The 20,422-nt window shown below is 46.4% G+C and overlaps 1 long non-coding RNA gene across 1 annotated transcript; it reads right to left on the bottom strand.

The window, feature by feature from the left end:
* Positions 1–6,602: 6,602 nt before the first annotated feature.
* LOC132004164 (uncharacterized) lies at positions 6,603–16,718 on the bottom strand. The gene is made up of 4 exons (XR_009400433.1): positions 16,636–16,718; positions 15,295–15,463; positions 8,132–8,154; positions 6,603–6,967 (listed from the first exon to the last, which is right to left on the bottom strand). It is a non-coding gene; the product is annotated as an uncharacterized LOC132004164 (long non-coding RNA).
* Positions 16,719–20,422: the final 3,704 nt, after the last annotated feature.

Here is a 20,422-nt window from a genome sequence, read left to right as displayed (position 1 = left end):
CTCCACCCCAGGACCCTGGGATCATGACCTGGGCCAAAGGCAGATGCTTAACCGACTGAGGCCAGGCCCCCTAGGCACCTGCATCATTACTGCTTGTCTCTCCTCTCCCTGCCTGGATACTCCCCCTAGTCCCTACCTGGCTGCCCCTTCTCATCAGGCCTCAGATCAATATCACCCTGCAAAAAACCTTCTCCAACCAACCATTTAGAGATAACCCCCCACTACTCCATCACTTTGTCAAGGAAAATCAGGGTAGACTGTGTGTGAGAGAAAACCCAAAATCTCAGTGGTTTAAGCCAAACAGAAGTTTATTTCTCTGTGAAGTAAAATCTGGAGGTAGGAGGTCCCTGGTGGCCTGGCGCTCTGCAGTGTCAGAAACTTCACCCAGGGTACCTTCTATTTTGTGGCATCTTTGGCAAGTGGCTTTCTCTTCATGGTCCAATATGGCGGCTTGAGCTTCAGCCATCACTTCTGCATTCCAAGCAATAGGAAGGAAGAAAAGGTCAAGGAAGAGCTGCCATTTCCTGGAGGCTGTTTCTGCTTACATCCCATTAGTCAGGCCTTAGTCACATGGCTATAGTCAGCTTCAAGGGAGCCTGGGAAATGTAGTCTTTATTTTGGGAAGTCTTGTGTCCAGAGTTCTAGTACATGGGAAGAAAAGGAGAATGAAAATTAGAGGACGCCTTGTCATCTCTTCCAGAATCATATCACCTGTTAAATCCTCTTCTTTTTCCTACCAGCTGATAGTTTCCTGCTTAATTATATCTTTCCAGTAGAACATAAATTCCACAAGGGCAATTTTTTTTGCTAGACTCGTCCATCACTGTATCTCCAGAGCCTAGCACAGTGTCCGGCACAGGTAGGCTCTGAATTTTTACTGAATGAATGAATGACTCCCCACAGTAACTATTTAATAATAAGTATTCTCATTCCCATCTTAAAGATGGGGGAAATGAGGCTCAGAGAGATCAAGTAACTTGCCTGAGGTGACACAGCAGGTGACAGGGCCAAAATGTGAACCTTGCTCTCTGCGTCCACAGCATTGCCGTTTCAACTCTTTCTACCTATCGTGCGGCTCCTCTGATCACTCAGCTCCACGCTGGATCAAGGTAGAAGCCAAGAAGCAATCACGTAGAGTCTATTAGTGCTGTGTCCCTGGGAAATTCTACCATGAGTTCTCATCATCGCCTGCCTTTAGCTTCTAATGGGATCAACACAAGAGCTGGTTGTTTGGACAGGCTTCTGTAACTCTTCTGCAAATCCCTGGGTGAGAGGACATTACATAGAAGCCATGAGTTAGTTAGTCCTGGAACCCAGTGCTAGGAAGAAATAGGTTTCTTTGTTTCCCTTTGTTTCAGTGGAAGGAGAACTACCAGCCCATCTTATAAGATCTTCCTACCCCCCAGTCCCGTGGCTGTTAGGAAACTTGGAATTTAAATTACGGGCCTAGAGGCAAACCCACCCTCAGGAAAAATGCTGGAGTGGGCAGACCGTGTGTGACTTGGAACGAGGGGGCCACAACTTGGGTCTCCGCTGATGTTCGGTGAGCAAGACATTCACACTTCCCTGAACCTTAGGCCTGAGGTTGTAAACATATCATCCTTCCCTCCTAGGGCCCTTGGGAGGATTAAATGAGCTAGTACAGGGATGCCTGGGTAGCTCAGTTGGTTGGGTAACTGCCTTCGGTTCTGGTTTTGATCTCTGGGTCCTGGGATCAAGTCCTGCATCAGGATCCCTGCTCAGTGGGGAAACTGCTTCTCCCTTTTCCGTTCTCCCTGCTTATGCTCGCTCTCTCCTCTCTCTCTCTGTCAAGTAAATAAATGAAAAAAAAAATTTTTTTTTTTTTTTAAAGATTTTATTTATTTGACAGAGAAATCACAAGTGGGCAGAGAGAGAGAGGAGGAAGCAGGCTCCCAGAGAGAGCCCGATGCGGGACTCGATCTCAGGATCCCGAGACCACGACCTGAGCCGAAGGCAGCGGCTTAACCCACTGAGCCACCCAGGCGCCCCGAAAAAAAAAAATTTTAAATGAGCTAATACATAGGAAACTCTCTAGAAATGCCTCAGGGATGCATAGATGGTTGGCCCTAATCGCATGCAGTGACAGGGCACCCTGCTCACCAAGGCTGAGCTGCAACTGCTCAGTCCCCAGGAATTCTGTGATAAAATCTCAGAGTGGTCAGGGAAGGCTTCAAAGAGGAGGCTTCTTTCCAGACAAGTGGGACCGTCTGGTGCAGAACCTTGACAATGCTGTCTCTTTCCCCTGTAGCACTAGCCCCTTCCATTTCCCAACCCAGCACATCCTGGTCCAAATCATCCTTTTTTGGTTCTTTCTCATCCAACACTGACCCCATGGTCTAGCCTCTGTCCCCAAGGGTAGCACAGCCCATGGACCGCACGCAAATCCCCCGAGACTGAAGGGCTTTGGAATGAGGAAGAGTTTAGACTTGGGACAAACTTTTTCCCATTAGCCAGCAACCTCTGACCCTCTGCTTCCTCAGCCATACAGAAACACTTGGTTACAGGGGCACCTGAGTGGCTCAGTCGTTAAGCGTCTGCCTTTGGCTCAGGTCATGGTCTTGGAGTGTTGGGATAGAGCCCCCCCCATGGGCTCCCTGCTCAGCGGGGAGCCTGCTTCCCCTCTCCCACTCCCCCTGCTCCGTTCCCTCTCCCGCTGTGTCTCTCTGTCAATTAAATAAATAAAATCTTAAAAAAAAAAAAAAAAGAAAAAGAAAAAAGACTTGATTACAGGGCATAAAGACCCCCTTCAAAAAGGTGAGCGGTCTTACAGGCTGTTCTTTGTTAATCCTCCCAATATTTGAATGAAATGGGCCACAGAGAGGTCAAGTAGCTTCCCAGAGGTCACCCTGCTCATAAGCGTGGAAGTGGGATAGGATTCCCACGCAGGCAGCCAGGGATGGTGACAGGAGGGAAAACCCTCAAGGAAACGGCTCTTCTCAGTCAGTGAGAGTACGGGGCTGCCGCGTGGAGCTGGCAGGCGGCTGGACAGATGGGCCAGCCCCTTCATTACCCCTTTCTTTGGGCTGAACCCACATTGGGGCCTGAATTCTGCCACCCCCCACCTAGGGCCCAGACAGTGGTGGGGGATGGGGGAGGACAGGATGCAGGCCTGTTTGTGGGGGGAGCTCCACACCCGGGGGACCTTGGGGGTGGGGCAGAGAACCCACAGGTGAGTGGGCTGGAGAGAGGCCCCCCACCTGGGCACCCCATGGGTGGCAGCCACGCATATACGGAGGAAGCTAGGAGAGCAGTCCCCTCTTCCTCCCTGCGGGGCTAGGGGGCTGAGGCACACAGGGACCCACGCACAGGCTCCAGGGGCCGCCTGACCCTGGCCTCCCTCCCTACTCCCAGCGGCTCCAGGCGACCTCAGGATAAAGTCCAAATTCTTCCTTCTGACTCGGTTTCTGTTGACCTCCTGGCCTGGCCTCCTGGCTGTGAACTTGCTCTTGATCCCAGGTCCTGCCCGACTAGTCCTGGTCTCTGCACTCTCCCTTCCCCTGGTTAAGTGTTTAAAATTGAGCTCCAGTCCCTCCGGCCGCCTCCCCTTTGGTGGACTTGCCACTGTGCACCCCTTTGTGGCTGCTCCTCTCTGTGTCTTCTTGAGGGGACCTCCACAGTGCTCTTCCTCCACTTCCCGAGGACCCCCCGTGACTCAGCCCCCTCTGCTTACAGGACAGGCCCGCACCCAGTAGGAGCTCGGAACTAGGTGGGGTGGAGGCCGCCTACGCCTTATCCGGGCTATTGAGGATCATTAATCTCCACTGGGAAACTGCCTGCCCTCCCCCCTCCTTTCCAGGCCTACTCGGAAGTGTGGAGGAGCCTCCTTCGCTGCGGGGCTGGGGGCGGGGTGTGGGGTGGGGGTGGGGAGAGTAGGGGGTCAGCCCCAGGCTGATATATCCCTCTGGATTCGGAGGATCCTTGATGCCAGGAGTCAAAGTAAGCAGGGTGCCACGTGCAGACGGCCAAAAATTGCTGTGTGCGAGGAACCCCAGCATTAAGGAGGGGACTCCCCCAGTCACCTTCTCCGTGCCCTTTGTTTTAAAGGAAAGTGCTGATAGAATGCATAAGGCTGCAGTTGTGACTCCACAAGAGACCACAGTAAGCGAGGGCCACAGCTCCACACCTGCTGGGCCGGGGCTGGGGGAGCGGGAGAGGCGGGGAGAGGTAAGAGGGGGTGGGGGTGGGGGAGAGAGGCAAGAGCGGGGAGCGGGGAGAAGGCGCAGGAATTCGCTCCTATTCAGCCGCCCGTCTGGGAAGACCGCCGCCGGCACACCGGAGCAGAAGAAGGACTGGGGGCCCTCTGCTTCCCTCTTCCCTCCATCTTCCCTGTCTTGCCCCGACTTGTCTCTTATATGCGTCCCCTGGGGTCTCTCTGTGTGGCTGCTCCACGTCTGGGCAGGTAGTGCTCCCTGTCTGGGCCTCCCCTTCCAGCAGGGGGAGGGGGGTTTCTCTCACCATCACTCCTGGAGGAGACGGATGGCTCCTCCCGCCAAGGGCCCGGCCTGACGTAAGGGACAGCTCCTCCCTCCTCCAACAGTTCCACGCCTTCTCTGTTCCTCCTATCTGCTCAGCCAGATGTTTGGTGCCTCTGGCTGACAGCTGATGGCAGGGTCTGTCCCAGGGCTGGGACTATGGGTGTGTCCCGTCGTGTGTGTGTGTGTGTGTGTGTGTTTTGCAGGGGAGTTGTGGTTAAGCCAATGGCTTTGGAGTCAAACCAACTGCATCTGGGCTCTTACTAGCTATGTGCCCTTGAATGAGTTCCCAGATATTATTAAAGTCTCAGATCCTTCATCCATAACATTCAGCCTCCCAGAGAGGTTATGAGGTAGTATGAGATTTTGTACCAGAAGCCCTGTAGAAAACTCCAGGCTCGCAGTTGTGTTTGATAATTAGTAGCTATTGCTACGTTTAGGAGAAAACCCTAAGTCAGCACGGGGGTCTCTTGAGGGAGGCCTCCAGATGCTGGGCCCTGGGGACGTGATATTTCCAGCAGGTGGGGGTTGATGCCCAAAGCCCAGGCTGCTGGGGCAGGAGAAGTACAAGGTCTCTGGGTTCAAAAACCCCAGACCCTAGCTTCTCCTCCTTTGCCTACTCTCTACATCAGGGGACCTTGAGCTGCCCACCCTCAATCCCAACAGGATGACTGAGCTCTGGGGAGAGTTTGTGGGGGAAACTTCAGAAACCTCTATTCTTCCATGTGCCTCTGTGACCCTGGGTGGGGAGGCCACCATGCTCCAACAGACTCATTTCAATAGCGGCTCCTCCCACAGCTTGGAGGAGGGCAGGGAGCCCCCAAGTCCAAACTCACCAACACCCACCCCGGCTTCCTTATTTCTTTTTGAATATGCATTGGAACAACCAATCAGGACCCAGAGCCTCAGTCCTGCCCCCCCCCCCCCCCCCCTGGTTAATTTCAACTTGGGCCTGACCCATGGTGCAGAAAGGGCCCTGGGGGGGGTAGGGTAGGGTCGGGTGGGGTTGGGTGGGGAGTAGGGAGCAGTGTCTGCAGGGCCCAGGCCCCTATCTCAGGAGCCAGTGCTGTCAGCTGGGAGACTTCGGAGGGAACATTAATTCATCTTGCCTTGGGAGAAAAAATACTGGGTCTGATAGGGGCGGGAAGTGGAGCATGGGGGAAGTGTTTCCAGTCCGTGCCTCAGTTTGTCTTCCGGAGAGCTGGAAGACAGGAGGTTTGCTAAGCCTCGACTCTGACAAGGCGGGGACTTAGTTCATTTATTCACACAAGGAGTAGGTCCCTAACATTTATTTTGCCCTATAATGTGTCAGGCACCATACTAGGTATTTGGAGATACAAAAGCTTCAAACCCATGCTGTGGGGCCTGGGACCTCAAGTCTGGGAGAGTAAACCCCACAGTCCTGGGGCTGTGCAGGGAACGGCAGCAGCCAAGAACCCATGGGAGCCTCCTAGACAACAAGTCATACCTCATTTGGGCCTATAAACCTCAGGATGAGCAGGAATTCCTGTGCCACCCCCCCCAACTGTGATGTAGCAGAGAGGTATACAGATGAGCTCAAAGCCTTTAGGTGTTACATAGGACCCACTTGGTGGGTCCCACCATCCCTTCTCAATCTCAAATGCTAGGATGGCCAGCACCCTCCTCCATTGGCTCCTCTGCCCAGCAGCCCCGGAAACCCTGCACAATCCCACCACAGGAGTGTCCTCTTACATCCAGAACTCGGCTGTTGGAGGTCCTCGCTCAGACCATATGTGGCCCAACACCCAGGTTGCTCTCTCTAAGCTCCCTCTCCTCATTTTGTACTTTAAAGGCAGAGTTTAGATCCCTGGAAAATACCCATTACTTGGGGCACCTGGGTGGCTCAGTGGGTTAAGCCTCTGCCTTCACCTCCGGTCATGATCTCAGGGTACTGGGATCGAGCTCCACTTCGGGCTCTCTGCTCAGCAGGGAGCCTGCTTCCCCCTCTCTCTCTGCCTGCTTCTCTGCCTACTTGTGATCTCTGTCAAATGAATAAATAAAATTTTTTAAAAAGAAGAAAGAAAGTAAGAAAATACCCATTACAAAGAAGCCTCAGTTGGCCTGGTAACCAGACATATTATGTTTGGAAATAACTTTATTTGTATATGTTTTGCTGATTGTTCAAGGTGTGTAAAGTGTGCCCCCCACATCAGCCTTGTTTTCATTATGGTGCCCCACTGTGTAGAGTCATGATGGCCCAAGTGACTTAGCTCATATTCCAGCTCTAGCATTTTCTAGCTGTGCGACCTTGGGCAATTTACTTCACTTCTCTGGGCTTTAGTTCACTCAGATGCCAGAATGGAAGCAGGTGATGTCTGGAACCTTCTTCCTGGGGTTGTGAGGATCCATGAAATACAGCATATAATGCACGTCAGACAGTGCCTGGCACATAGTAAACGCACTAGTCAGCGTTTCCTAGCTTCATTGTCATTGCCAAAAGGCAATTCGTGCTTCTGTTGAGAGAAATTTAATTTGTCAAATTCCTGATTTGGGTGAATTTGTTGTGTGAGTATTAGAGAGATGTTGATTGCTTAAAGCACTAGCAATTCCTCAGTAGATTCAGAAGGTTAATAAATGGGACATGAAACCAAGTTTACTACTAATGAGGATTTCTCTCCACTAGTGAAGGCCCTTGGACTTTAATGAAGTTCATAAATAACCTCTTCCACCCCCAACTCCTGTAAACTTATCTGTAGTAACACGCCTGCCCTCCAGGGGGCTCAGGCTGTTCCTTGGGACTCCCTACCCATCCTGAGCACACCTTCACCACCCCTACCACCACTTCTGGTCTTCCTCAATGTCATCCCTCCCCCACACACCATCTTGTCTACAGCCCTAAATGAACTTAAGCCTATCCCATTAAAATAACGGATCTTCTGTTGACCCTACAACGATTGCCTCGTTGCGCTCCCGTTCACAGCTCAACTCCTCTTCCTCACCTCCCGTTCCCTCCTCTGCCCAAAACTGTCCAGTGTATTCCCATCTCCCCTTTCCGCTAATAACCAACTAGTTGCTAAATCTAACGGACACTGCCCAGCTCCCCAGCTGGATTTCTCTGTAGCATTTGACAGGTGCAGCCTTTCCCTTCTTGGAAATGTCTGCTTTTAGTTCCCTATCTCTTTGATGGTTTCTTCTCTAGGCTGAGTCATCTTCCTCCTATCACCTCCCCCCATGTCAGTGCTCCCCAAAGTTTGTCTTTCCTGAGCTATCTTTCCTTACACTCTGCACACTTTTGCAACTTGGTGCTCTTCCAAGTTGCCCTATCTCAGCCGATGACATCCCCATCCACCCATTGCTTAAGCCAGAAAGCCGGGAGTAATTGCAAAACTTGACCTTATCTGGCCAGTCATCAAGGAGCTATCCATTGGCTTCCCTATAACTGATGACCTTTCTACAACCCAAATCAGAGCCTATCATTTCTTGCTAATGTTCAAATCTCAGAGCTCTAACTTCCAGTTTCCTTCTTCCTCTCCATTCCCTCCACTTATGCGGTAAACTACAAGAAGGTCGTGGATGATTATCACAGGGCATGGCACACATTAGATGCTCAATAAATGTTTGTTGAATGTGCCTGCCGATGCCGAAAGGTATAGGGAAGAAGATGTGAAAATACATACCACGCAGTTCCCAGTGGTCCAACCTAGAACAATTTGAGGAAAAAAGTAAAGTAGTATTGGATTATAGCCCAAAGTATAAAATAAATATCTATGAGTCTATATTGATATATTTAAATGATTGAGTAAATTGATAAATGGAGGGGAAGAGATAATTCTCTCAAGCAGAAGAATTCTAGATAATATATATTGATATTCGGGGCGCCTGGGTGACGCAGTGAGTTAAAGCCTCTGCCTTCAGCTTGGGTCCTGGGATCGAGCCCTGCATCCGGCTCTCTGCTCAGCAGGGAGCCTGCTTCCTCCTCTCTCTCGGCCTACTTGTGATTTCCGTCTGTCAAATAAATAAATAAAATCTTAAAATATATATATATAGATAGATAGGTAGATAGATAGATACTCCATTCTTCAGGTGTAGGCAGTGCATAGTGACTCCCTTCAAAAAGACCACAGTTTGGGAAGTGTGTGTGGGGGCGTGGGGGAGGCACATAACTTTACAGGGGAGTAACCTGACAGATGCTACCTCAGCTGTGAGGTAGGTCAACATCACCAGCCATTAATTATGTTGATAGTATGTATACTTGATGTGATGGGATGAATATGGGACTCCATGATCTTCCTTCCTAAAACTTATAACCTCTAATCATGAGAGAAGCATTAGACCTATTCCAACCGAGCAGCAGCATGAGGGTTCATTCTACATGTCAACTTGACTAGTCTCTAGTACTCCTGTCGAACCCTAATCGGGGTGTTGCTGTGAAGGTGTTTTGTATATGGGATTAAGACCTATAATCTGTTGACTTTAAGTAAACCATAATATGGATGGTCCTCTCCAATCAGTTGGAAGGCCTTTCAAACAGAAGTAAAGGCTCCATGATGGAAAAGAACTTCTGCGTGGGGACTGCAGTGTTAGCCCCTGCTCTACAGACTTTGGACTTGGCTAACCAGCCCCCGAACTGAGTAAGTGAATTTCTTCACGATAAAGCAGTAAATCAAATGTACCAAATATAAATATTTATATGTATTATGTATAAATATCTATATGTATTAATACATAAACATCTATCTATAAATATCTAAAATATATTTATAAATATATAAACAGGGGCACCTGGGTGGCTCAGTGTGTTAAAGCCTCTGCTTTCGGCTCAGGTCATGTGTCACAGAGTCCTAGAATCGAGCCCTGCATCAGGCTCTCTGCTCAGCGGGGAGCCTGCTTCCTCCTCTCTCTTTCTGCCTGCCTCTCTGACTACTTGTGATCTCTGTCTGTCAAATAATAAATAAAATCTAAAAAAAAAAAAATAGAGAGAAAATATAAATATATATAAATATATATAGATAAATATAGAGAAAAGATTCTGTCTCCTCACAGAAAGAGGAGACATGCTTATATATCTCTATCTGTACATCTCTGTCTGTCTGTCCTACTGGTTCCCATGGGTTAAAAGAAGAAACTAAAATGGAAATTATAAAATGTTTTGAACTGAATGAAAAAGTATTTGTGGGATATGGCTAAAGCAATACTCAAAAATTATGGCCTTGGGGCGCCTGGGTGGCTCAGTGGGTTAAAGCCTCTGCTTTCGGCTCAGGTCATGATCTCAGGGTCCTGGGATTGAGCCCCACATCGGGCTTTCTGCTCAGCATGGAGCCTGCTTCCTCCTCTCTCTGCCTGCCTCTCTGCCTATTTGTGATCTCTGTCTGTCAAATAAATAAAATCTTTAAAAAAAAAAAAAGAAGAAGAAGGGACGCCTGGGTGGCTCAATTGGTTAAGCAGCTGCCTTTGGCTCAGGTCGTGATCCTGGCGTCGTGGGATCGAGTCCGGCGTTGGGCTCCTTGCTCAGCATGGAGCCTGCTTCTCCCTCTGCCTCTGCCTGCCATTCTGTCTGCCTGTGCTCGCTCTCTCCCCCTCTCTCTCTCTGATAAATAAATAAAATCTTAAAAAAAAAAAAAGGGAAAAAAAAGAAAAGAAATGAGGGGCGCTTGGGTGACTCAGTGGGTTGAAGCCTCTGCCTTCTGCTCGGATCATGATCTCAGGGGTCCTGGGATCGAGCCCCACATCGGGCTCTCTGCTCAGCAGGGAGCCTGCTTCCCTTCCTCTCTTTCTCTCTCTGCCTGCCTCTCTGCCTACTTGTGATCTCTGTCTGTCAAATGAATAAATAAAATCTTAAAAAATAAAATAAAATAAAGAAATGAAAAGGTAAACTTCACTACCAAATTTAAGGACATTAAAAACAAGAGGATATTATGAATAAATTTATGCCAAAATTTTTAAATTTTCAATAAAATGGACAAAGTCTTAGAAAATTATGACTTAAAGAAAAGAAAATTGGGGCATCTGGGTGGCTCAGTCTTCCTTCAGCTCGGGTCATAATCTCAGGGTCCTGATCGAGCTGCGTGTCTGGCAGGGAGCCTGCTTTCCCCCCACCCCCTGCCTACTTGTGATCTTTGTCAAATAAATAAATGGAATCTTTTAAAAGAATAAAAATAAAAATAAAAGAAAATTATGACTTCAACGAACTCAAGAATAAAAAAGGAAATTCTATCTCATCCTGATAGAGTTAGAAGCATTAGGCTTGCTGTCTTGCTGTAAATAACTAGAAAAATAGAAAAGATATATGAGGCAACAGTTTTAGAGACTGATGATAGGCAGTGCAGGGCCGAGATCTCTAGAGGAAGGGGGAAAAACAAATGAGCCCTATGATTGTCCCAGTTTCTGCCTGGGGGCACGGTCGAGACCACAGTGCTGGGACGTCCTAAAGTTGAGATGAGAGATCAGAGCTTGGGGAAGCTGTAACAACTGGAATTTGCAGAATGGAATACTAAAGAAAAAGGAGCTATGCATGGAAAGAGCTCCAGAAATATGCATCAGATTATCCTAGAGACTGCTGTTGAATACTAAGCCATAAATATGAGGGTAAAATTCCTTACATCCGAGACAGTGAGTGGCCAGCTGTAAGTGAAAACTTCAGAGATTACAGAAGACTAGGATATAGTTAGGTTCTGGCCACCCAGAGTGGAGAATCCTTGTTAAAACACTCAAGACACTCAGTAGAAACTCCAGAAAGGTAGCAAACACTTTAGTAGTAGGGTCATTTTAACCTTAGAGTAAAGGCAAATTTTGACCTTCCCTATCATCTTAAAAATACGCTTTGAAAGAATTAGCTTTATCATGAATAAGTTAATTAATTGCCTGTTAGAACCAAGTCCAGCATTTTGGAAAACAACAAAATCCAGCACCTTGAGAAACGCAATAAGTCATGGTCTGAGAGAAAATGTTTGCAACATAGGTATCTGACAAAAGGCTTGTATATAGACTATGTAAAGAGCTCCTGCAACTCAATAATGAAAAAGGCAAACAACTCAGTAAAAAACATTGGCAGAAGACTTGAACAGACACATCATACATACATAGAAATAAGTGGCTAATAAGCTCATGAAAAAACTCAACATCATTAGTCATCAGAGAAGTGCAAATTAAGTCCACAATGAGACATCACTACATACTCACTTAAATGGCTAAAACATGAGATCAACAGCACCAAGTGCTGGAAAGGAGGTGGAGTATTGGAAATCTTACACTTTTTTTTTAAAGATTTTATTTTTATTTATTTGACAGATATCACAAGTAGGCAGAGAGGCTGGCAGAGAGAGGGGGGAAGCAGGCTCCCTGCTGAGCAGAGAGCCCGACGTGGGGCTTGATCCCAGGACCCTGGATCATGACCTGAGCCGAAAGGAGGCTTTAACCCACTGAGCCACTCAGGTGCCCCGGAAATCTTACACTTTTATACATTGTACAAACTGTACATCCACTCTGGAAAACAGTTTGGCAGTTTCTTTAAAAGTTAATCATATATTTATCTTATGATTCATTTATTCACTCCTACTTATTTACCCAAGAAGATGCAAAATACATGTTCACAAGAACCTTGAATGAGAACGTTCATCGAAGATTCGTTCATAACAACTGGAAAACTAAAACAGTTCAAACGTCTATCAACAGGAGAATGACTAGACAAACTGTGGTATACTTCTCATCAATAAAAATAAACAACTACTTACCCATGCTTCAACATCAGTGACTTGAAAAAGCATCACACTGAATGAAAACAGCCAAAGTCAAAGAGTATTTATTGTATGATTTCATTTATAAAAGGTTCTAGAATATCAGAATTAATCTATGGTTCTAGAAATCAGTAGTTGCTTCGGTGGTAGTGGGGATTAACTGGGACAAAGCACAGGAGAATGTTCTTGGAGTTATGGAAATGTTCTGGGTTCTTTTTTTTTTTAATAAGATGGGGATGTTACTTTTTTTTTTTAAGATAGATTTATTTATTTATTTATTTATTTATTTGACAGAGATCACAAGTAGGCAGAGAAGCAGGCAGGGAATCAGGCTCCCTGCCCAGCAGAGAGCCCAACATGGGGCTTGATCCCAGGACCCTGGGATCATGACCCAAGTTGAAGGCAGAGGCTTTAACCCACTGAGCCACCCAGGTGCCCCGGAAATGTTCTGGGTTCTTAACTGGTATGTGAGATACTTGACTGTGTCTACCTATTAAATTAGTGAATGGCGTGTTCAAAATCTAAACATTTTGCTATCTATAAATTATACCTCAATAAAGAAGAACCATAGTGGGGTACCACCGCCCACTTACCAGACTGGCTAAAATGAAAAAGAATATAAATACTAAATCTTGGCAACTATATGAAGCAAGTGGACCTCTCACACATTGATGATGGGGATGTAAAAAATGGTACAACCACTTCGGAAATTTCTTATAAAGTTAAGCACAGGGGTGCCTGGGTGGCTCAGTGGGTTAAGCCGCTGCCTTCGGCCCAGGTCATGATCTCAGCGTCTTGGGATCAAGCCCCGCATCGGGCTCTCTGCTCCACAGGGAGCCTGCTTCCCTTTCTCTCTCTCTCTGCCTGCCTCTCTGCCTACTTGTGATCTCTGTCTGTCAAATAAATAAATTAAATCTTTTAAAAAAAATAAATAAAGTTAAGCACATACTTCCCCTATGACCTAGCAATTCCATTCCTAGGTTATACCCAAGAGAAACAAAAAATTTAATTAGAAGTATTGAAAATTTATACAATACTATTTGTAGTAGTATTAGCCAAAATAGTAAAAAAGAATCAAAATAATCCCAATGTCCCAATCCCAAGTAAGCAGACAAATAAATTGTGTTACAGCCATACAGTGGAATAATACTCATCACCCACTGTATTTATCCACTGATCTCCACCAGCAATAATGAGGGCTGAATTAATGATACTTGCAGCAACATGAATGAATTTCCAAAACGTTACACTAAGTGAGAGAAGCTAGACAAAATCTTGTCTCCTATATGATTCCATTTAAATGAAATTCTAAAAAAAATCCAAAAACAAATATGTAGAGTGACAGAAAGTAGATAAATGGCTGCCCGAGGTGAGGTGTGATGCAGAGGATTGACAGGGAAGAGGCACAAAGAAATCTTTTTGGCTAAAAAAAGAAAACAACTTTCTGGTGATGGAAATATTCTGTATTTTTTCTGTGGGTGTATATATCTGTCAAAACTCACCGACTTGTAAAATTAACATGGGCACATTTATTGTGTGTAAATTATTCTTCGGTAATGTTGATTTTTAAAAACGGAGACACCAAGTGACAAAGTCAAAATAAAACACTCAAGAGAATAGACAGAGTACCCAAATAATCCACAACAATTAAAGAAATTGGATCAGCAGTCAAAGACAGTTCCATGAGCAGATAGTTTCATCACCAAATTCAGCCACATATTCAAGAAGCAAATATTTCCGAAGATTCACAAATTATTCCACAAAGCATAAAGAATAAGAGGGTATGTCTTAACTCATTTAACAGCATAATCTTAATACCTAAACCTGGCATGGATAGCACAACGAAGGAAAATAACAGGTCAATCTTACACATTAACATAAATTTTTTTGGAATATATATTATATATATGTAATATATAAAATATATATAAAAGATAAGACACCATGACCAAATTGGCTTATCCTATAAATGGAATTTATAACATTAGAAAAATCAGTTAATGTAAACTTCCACATGAATATGAAAGTGTAAAAACCACATATTCATCTCAGAAACAAAATGAATTTGATAAAATTTGCCATCCATTAATGATTAACACTTTGAGCAAACTAAGAATAGAAGGGAACTTCTGTAACCTGATAAGGAATATCTATAAAAAACCTATAGCAGGGACGCCTGGGTGGCTCTGTTGGTTGAGCCTTCTGCTCAGGTCATGATCCTGGAGTCCTGGGATCGAGTCCACATAGGGCTCCCTGCTCCGCGGGGAGTCTGCTTCTCCCACTGACCTCTCTCTTTCATGCTGTCTCTCTCTCTCAAACAAATAAGTAAAATCTTAAAAAAAAAAATAAAACCTATAGCAAACATTACACTTAATAACAAAATCTTTCCTTCTGAGGTCGGAAACAGGGCAAAGATGCTTGTTACTTGGTGAGGAAAAAACAAACCTGTTTTTGCAAATGAACTACTTGTGTCTAGACAATCCAAAAGAAGCTACAGGTCAATTATTTTAGCTTATAGAATTTTTAAGTAAATTAGCAGGATCAGCTTAAAAATGAATTGCACAAAGACAACTCAATTAAAAAATTGTCAAAGGACTTAAATAGTGAAGATTTACAAATGGCCAATAAACATATGAAAAAATATTCAACATCATTAGTCATTAGGAAAATGCAAATCAGAACCACTATGTGATACTACTTCATACCTGCTAGGATGACTTATAAAAAATGGAAAGTAGAAGTGCCAGTGGAGGGCGGCTGGGTGGCTCAGTGGGTTAAGCCGCTGCCTTTGGCTCAGGTCATGATCTCAGGGTCCTGGGATCGAGGCCTGCATTGGGCTCTCTGCTCAGCAGGGAGCCTGCTTCCCTCTCTCTCTGCCTGCCTCTCCGTCTACTTGTGATTTCTGCCTGTCAAATAAATAAATAAAATCTTTAAAAAAAAAAAAAAAAGAAGAAGTGCCAGTGGAGAAATTGGAACCCTCATATATGACTGGTGGGGATATAAAATGGTTCAGCCACTGTGGAAATGGTTTGGCTGTTCCTCAAAAAGTTAAATATAGAATAACCATATGACACAGCAATGCAAAAGAATTGAAAATAGGGACTCACAAGAGATCCCAGATGGCCGTTTTGGTCTTTCTGTCCATTGCAGTAAGTATGTCCACCTTGACTCTGATGGTTAAGGGCTATCACTTGGCCTCTGTTCTGGGTTCCTGTTGTACCTGTTGACTCTTGGAAGCCCACTTCCACAGCAGTTTCCACTACCACCAACTTTTGCCTGGAGAGCAGAGTCACTACTGAGCTACACATGGTGCCAGTGTCCTCCAATAACTAGCCCATTTCTTATCATTCTACTGAAGGTAGTATCTCTGAACCTTCATGAGGAGCACAGGAGGCTGGAGGGTTCTCTGGTCACATACAATAAGAATTTCATTCTGGTGTGCCCACCTCTCTGCGCCTTTGAACCCCTTCCCCAGTACTCTGCCAAAGAAGTTCCAGCATCTCCTACTCATTTGCTGTAGTGCATAGATTTCCTAAACTTTAAAGATCTATGCCAGTAGCATATTGCAACTGGCTTTGGATGTCTTTGGCAAGCCTTTAAAATGCTGAAGTCTCCGTCATGGTAGCATATCCCAGATCAATAAACTCTCCATTATCCAGACTTATTTATATTCCACCCCCTGGCCCCAGTCCAGCACCCTCAAGATCCATTCCCAAGCATGTTCTCTCAATTTCTGCTGCTACAGGCTAGCCAGATCCTATAGTCTTCCCATTGCTGGGACAGTACTTCCCCACATGGTTCCCCACTTCTCCACTTGGTTCCCCACTTCCCCACTTGGTTCATGGTGATGCTTGACCACAGTTATTGGTTTAGAATCACAGAGGGGATCAGGGTCCAATCTTGAAGAGGGCACGTATCATCTTGCGAGGCATTTGCCTCAGGGGAGAACTTTGCATGGTATCCAAGCAAGAAGAGGCTGCTCTCTTCCACAAACAAGAAGAGGCCACTTCTGTTGGCCCAAAGGGTTCAGGAAAGCCTGGGGCTTCCTAGACAGATGATCCCATACCAGGTCTGAGGGTCCTACTCTTTCTCTACTAGGGTCATGTCTTGCTGCATCTTTAAACATATCATTCTGCTGTTCTTGCATTCAGATTATGGGATTGATTCTCAGCACAGTCTGACCAGCACAAGCTGCGGATGAGAGCTCCCTTAAATGCTGCCATAAATGCTTTCTGGCTCTTACACTGTACCCTGAGTTGATAGTTGGCTGAAGTGAGTCTCTCATTGTTGTCTTTTAGCACTTTGATGGCATTTAACAAATGCATTAACTGGCCAATCCTTGTAATCATCATTTCCCTCTTATATCTCAAATACTAGTAGCGCATCCCTACATTCACCATGGTGGCAGGGATGTGTGGTACTCTAGAGGATGTCAGGGCTCTGCTTACCTCAGCAATAGAATCCTTATTGCCATCTGGAAGGTGAGTGGTCCAATTCCAGAATCCTATTCTGGAGATCTGCTTCCTAGGACCACCTCAGACACCAGCTCTATTTTGGGGGGTTGCCCTAGAAGTAGAATCTAAGTCAAGGATTCAAAAGCACGTATTTGAGAAACAATGCTAAGAACCACCAGGAAGCAGGTGGGAAAGTAACACCGGGAAGGAGAGGAGGTCAATAAAGGGTATACTGTCAAGCAAGATAAGCATGTGAACCACAAGAGCTTAAAATCCTGTTGGGAAGCTCAAGGAAACAGTAATCATTGAACCTCAGGACCTTCCCACGTGAAGGCTGAGGGAGGTGAGGTATTTATTCACTGATCCCCATCCAGTATTCCCTGAAGTTTGCTCTGGATGGGAGACCATTCCCCAGGACTTTCAACCTTCCCAGTGTTAGTAAGGCAGGCTTCAGTGGCCAGAGAAAAGCCCTCAGGGAAAGAGCTGCAGTTTTTCTGGCAGTTGGAGTTTCTTCCAGTGTACCCAAGGGCCTAGGGAATGGGGAAGGAGGATGGAGAACACTGACTACACCAAGGGAAGAATGCTTTTAAGCGATGCAACAATGGTTCCACTCAGCTGGAGATTAAGGCTTGCTTGGGGCTCAGGGCACAGAAAGAGGTTACCTTCTGGGGTGACTATCCTAAATACCAAGGGTTATTGAGTTGCCGCTACACGATGATGGTAGGGAGGACTATGTCTAGAACTCATGTGATTCTCTAGCATGGCTCTTTCTTCTTCCAAGTCCAATACCGAAAGTTAAAGAAAAAACAAACAAACAAACATAGGAACTCAATTCTGAGGAATTAGATTCATGAAGAAGGAAGGTTTGGTCACTTGACCTGGTTAAAAACAGTAACAACAAACTGAGGTTTTGGCTAAGGGCAAAGTGAAAATGAAATGAGTAATGAGGGAAGAGAAGAGTTATAAAGATCAACTTATGACAAGTTACGGAAATAAGGATTGTAGAAGCTACTGGTATTTTCTTTTCCTTTTAAGATTTATTTGAGAGGAGCACCTGGGTGGCTCAGTGGGTTAAGCATCTGCCTTTGGCTCAGGTTATGATCTCAGGGTCCTGGGATCAAGCTCCCCCATCAAGCTCCCTGCTCAGCGGGGAGTCTGCCAGTCTCCTTCTCCCTCTGGTTGCTCTCTGTCTCTCTCAAATAATCTTTTTTTAATAGGAGACACTAGAGAGAGATGGAACGTAGGAAGAAGGCAGAAGAAACTATCTCCCCATTTTTCTGGTTTTGTTCAAAGTTGCTCTCTCTCTTTTTTTTTTTTTAAAGATTTTATTTATTTATTTGACAGAGATCACAAGTAGGCAGAGAGGCAGGCAGAGAGAGAGGAAGGGAAGCAGGCTCCCCGCTGAGCAGAGAGCCCGATGCGGGGCTCGATCCCAGGACCCTGGGATCATGACCTGAGCTGAAGGCAGAGATTTTAACCCACTGAGCCACCCAGTCGCCCCTCAAAGTTGCTCTCTTGTTGGAAGTAGGCTCCAGTCTTTGGCTTCTTCCTGCATGCCAAGAATCATCTTTGTAGATGGCTCCTTTGAGGACTAAGCAGCAGACCACTGATGACACTGCCTGAGTAGAGTCCTGCAATAATCCCACCTCTTCTCTTTTGTTCCCTCAGCCCTTGTTGCTTCATCTAGTTACTAGTTCTATGGTGTCTCGGTGTTCTCTTTCTCTTTTTGCTTTTAGCCTTCTAACTCCTGTATAACCGATTCCCTGTATTAAATCTCCTCTATCTGAAATACACAGTACAGTTTCTATTTTTCTTACTAGGCTCCAGCTGATATACAAAGTTACCCTCAATGGTAGACTAGATAAACTGTAGTATTGACATGCATTGGAATAGTATACAAGGAAAAAATAATATGGAAAGAATAGAAAGAATAAAAAGAGAGCAATTTCTTTTAATAAAGAAACATTAAACTATATTTTTATTGATGGACACATAGGTGATAACACTATTAAGAAAAGCAAGGAAAGGATTATCACAAAGGTAAGGGTCATGGTTATCTCTTGGGCGTGCGGATGAAGACAAGATCTGGGAGAAGTACATGGGAAATCCTGAGTTCTTGACAACTTTCTATTTCTTGATCTTTAAGATGATGACACAGATGTTTGTTATGTAAATTTAAACTTTAAATTTTTAAATCTTTAAACTGAACCTATGTATTTTATGTGCTCTTACGTGCATATAACATATCCTGCAATTAAAAAACAAAAGGCCATCATGATTGGCATTGGCTCTGTATCTGGAGGCAGGAAGATGGTAAGAGGGGCTTCTAGAAGTGAAGTAAGAAGGGAAAGGCAAAGGGGAAGGGAAAAGACCAAGTCTAAGGTCCCAGAAGCCAAAAATTGAGGCTGAGGTTGAGTGGGCATGAGATTTGTGCCAGAAGCCAGGACTTTATGCCCTACCCCCAGGGAGTCAGACCACGGTTGTGAACTTGTACAGTCCTTTCATCTCTTCTTCCTCTGATCGTGCCAACAGAGGTTCCCTGCCTGCTGATCATATTCAGATGTTGGTGCACATCTGAATCAATGTGGAGACATAAGACAATACGCTAGGAAAGAGGAGTAAATCTAGCATATGGGTAGAGTTGGTGATTAGGTATCAGCTGAGCCCTAGGATGGACATTTCTAAAGCCAGGTGGGGAAACTGGGTGGACCCCCTCTTAAACAACACAGAAAGATTTCTGTAGGAGCTGGGGATTTCAGTGTATGAAAGAGAACAGGTTGAGTAGAGGAATGGAGCAGGTGAGACCAGGGAAGAGAGAGCAACCGGGGGACAAGAAAGCCAGACCATGCATCCATCTCCTTCACCTCCCCCTAAAAGATGCAATCAGCTGTGGGGGCCCTCCTAGCCTTGCAGAGATTCAATGCAGCAATGCTGGCAGCCATGGGGTTAAACCTCAAGCCAGCTGCCCTGGGGTGATGTGAGGGGGTAGGACTCTGAGAGAAAGCAATGCCTTGGCACCACTATGGGTATGAGTCCTACTGCTGGGAACCGCCACAGAACCCAGGCCCGTAGCTGCCAGTCTGGTCTCCCTGTCCTGAGTGGTTCCAGGCCCTGGGCTCCTACAGCTTGTTCTGGATTCCCATCCCCCATCCCAGGAGCAGTTGAATCCATCCGTTGGTGCTGACAAGTCAAACACCAGATATGCAGTCTCTCCGACTACCCCTTGGCCTCCTAGGTTAGCGCACAGGGGCCACCTGCGCTCTCTGGACGTAGACCTGGCCCCGGCCTCGCTGAGATACACACACAGAACAGTTGGAGAGGCAGGGCTGGGATGAAGGTGAGGACCTCCTTTCTCCGGCCGCAGGAGGAAAACTGAGACACCACGGATCACAGGTCAGAAACAAGAGTTTCGTCGTCGGAACTCAGAGACGCGAGGCGAGGGGTCCCCCGCCCTAAGTGTGGGAGTGGAGAACAGGCCAGATGCCCCCTCTTTCTTCTTCCAATCGCTGCCTCTTCCGGGGACCCCCTCCGCCCTCCCTCGGGCCCCAGCCCCCACCCCCAAATTCTGCATCCTCTGCGGATTGGTGCCCGGCCTGCCAGGGGCGGGGCCCGAGGGCCCTGACGTCACCGGCCGAGGGGGGCGGGCAGTTAAGGGAGGGGGTGACGGGCCCCGGCTCAGCACCTCGGAGAGCTCCCTCCCCGGCCTTGTTTTGCTCTGGAATCGCCGCCGGGGGAGGGTGCCAGGGGGCCGGGCAGCGGGAGCAGCGGCAGGGGGATGGCC

This window comes from Mustela nigripes, chromosome 16 (genome assembly GCF_022355385.1).
Source record: "Mustela nigripes isolate SB6536 chromosome 16, MUSNIG.SB6536, whole genome shotgun sequence".
Taxonomy (NCBI): Eukaryota; Metazoa; Chordata; class Mammalia; order Carnivora; family Mustelidae; genus Mustela; species Mustela nigripes.
The sequence above is the reverse complement of the archived record's forward strand: the minus strand, read 5'-3'. Positions and strand labels throughout refer to the sequence as shown.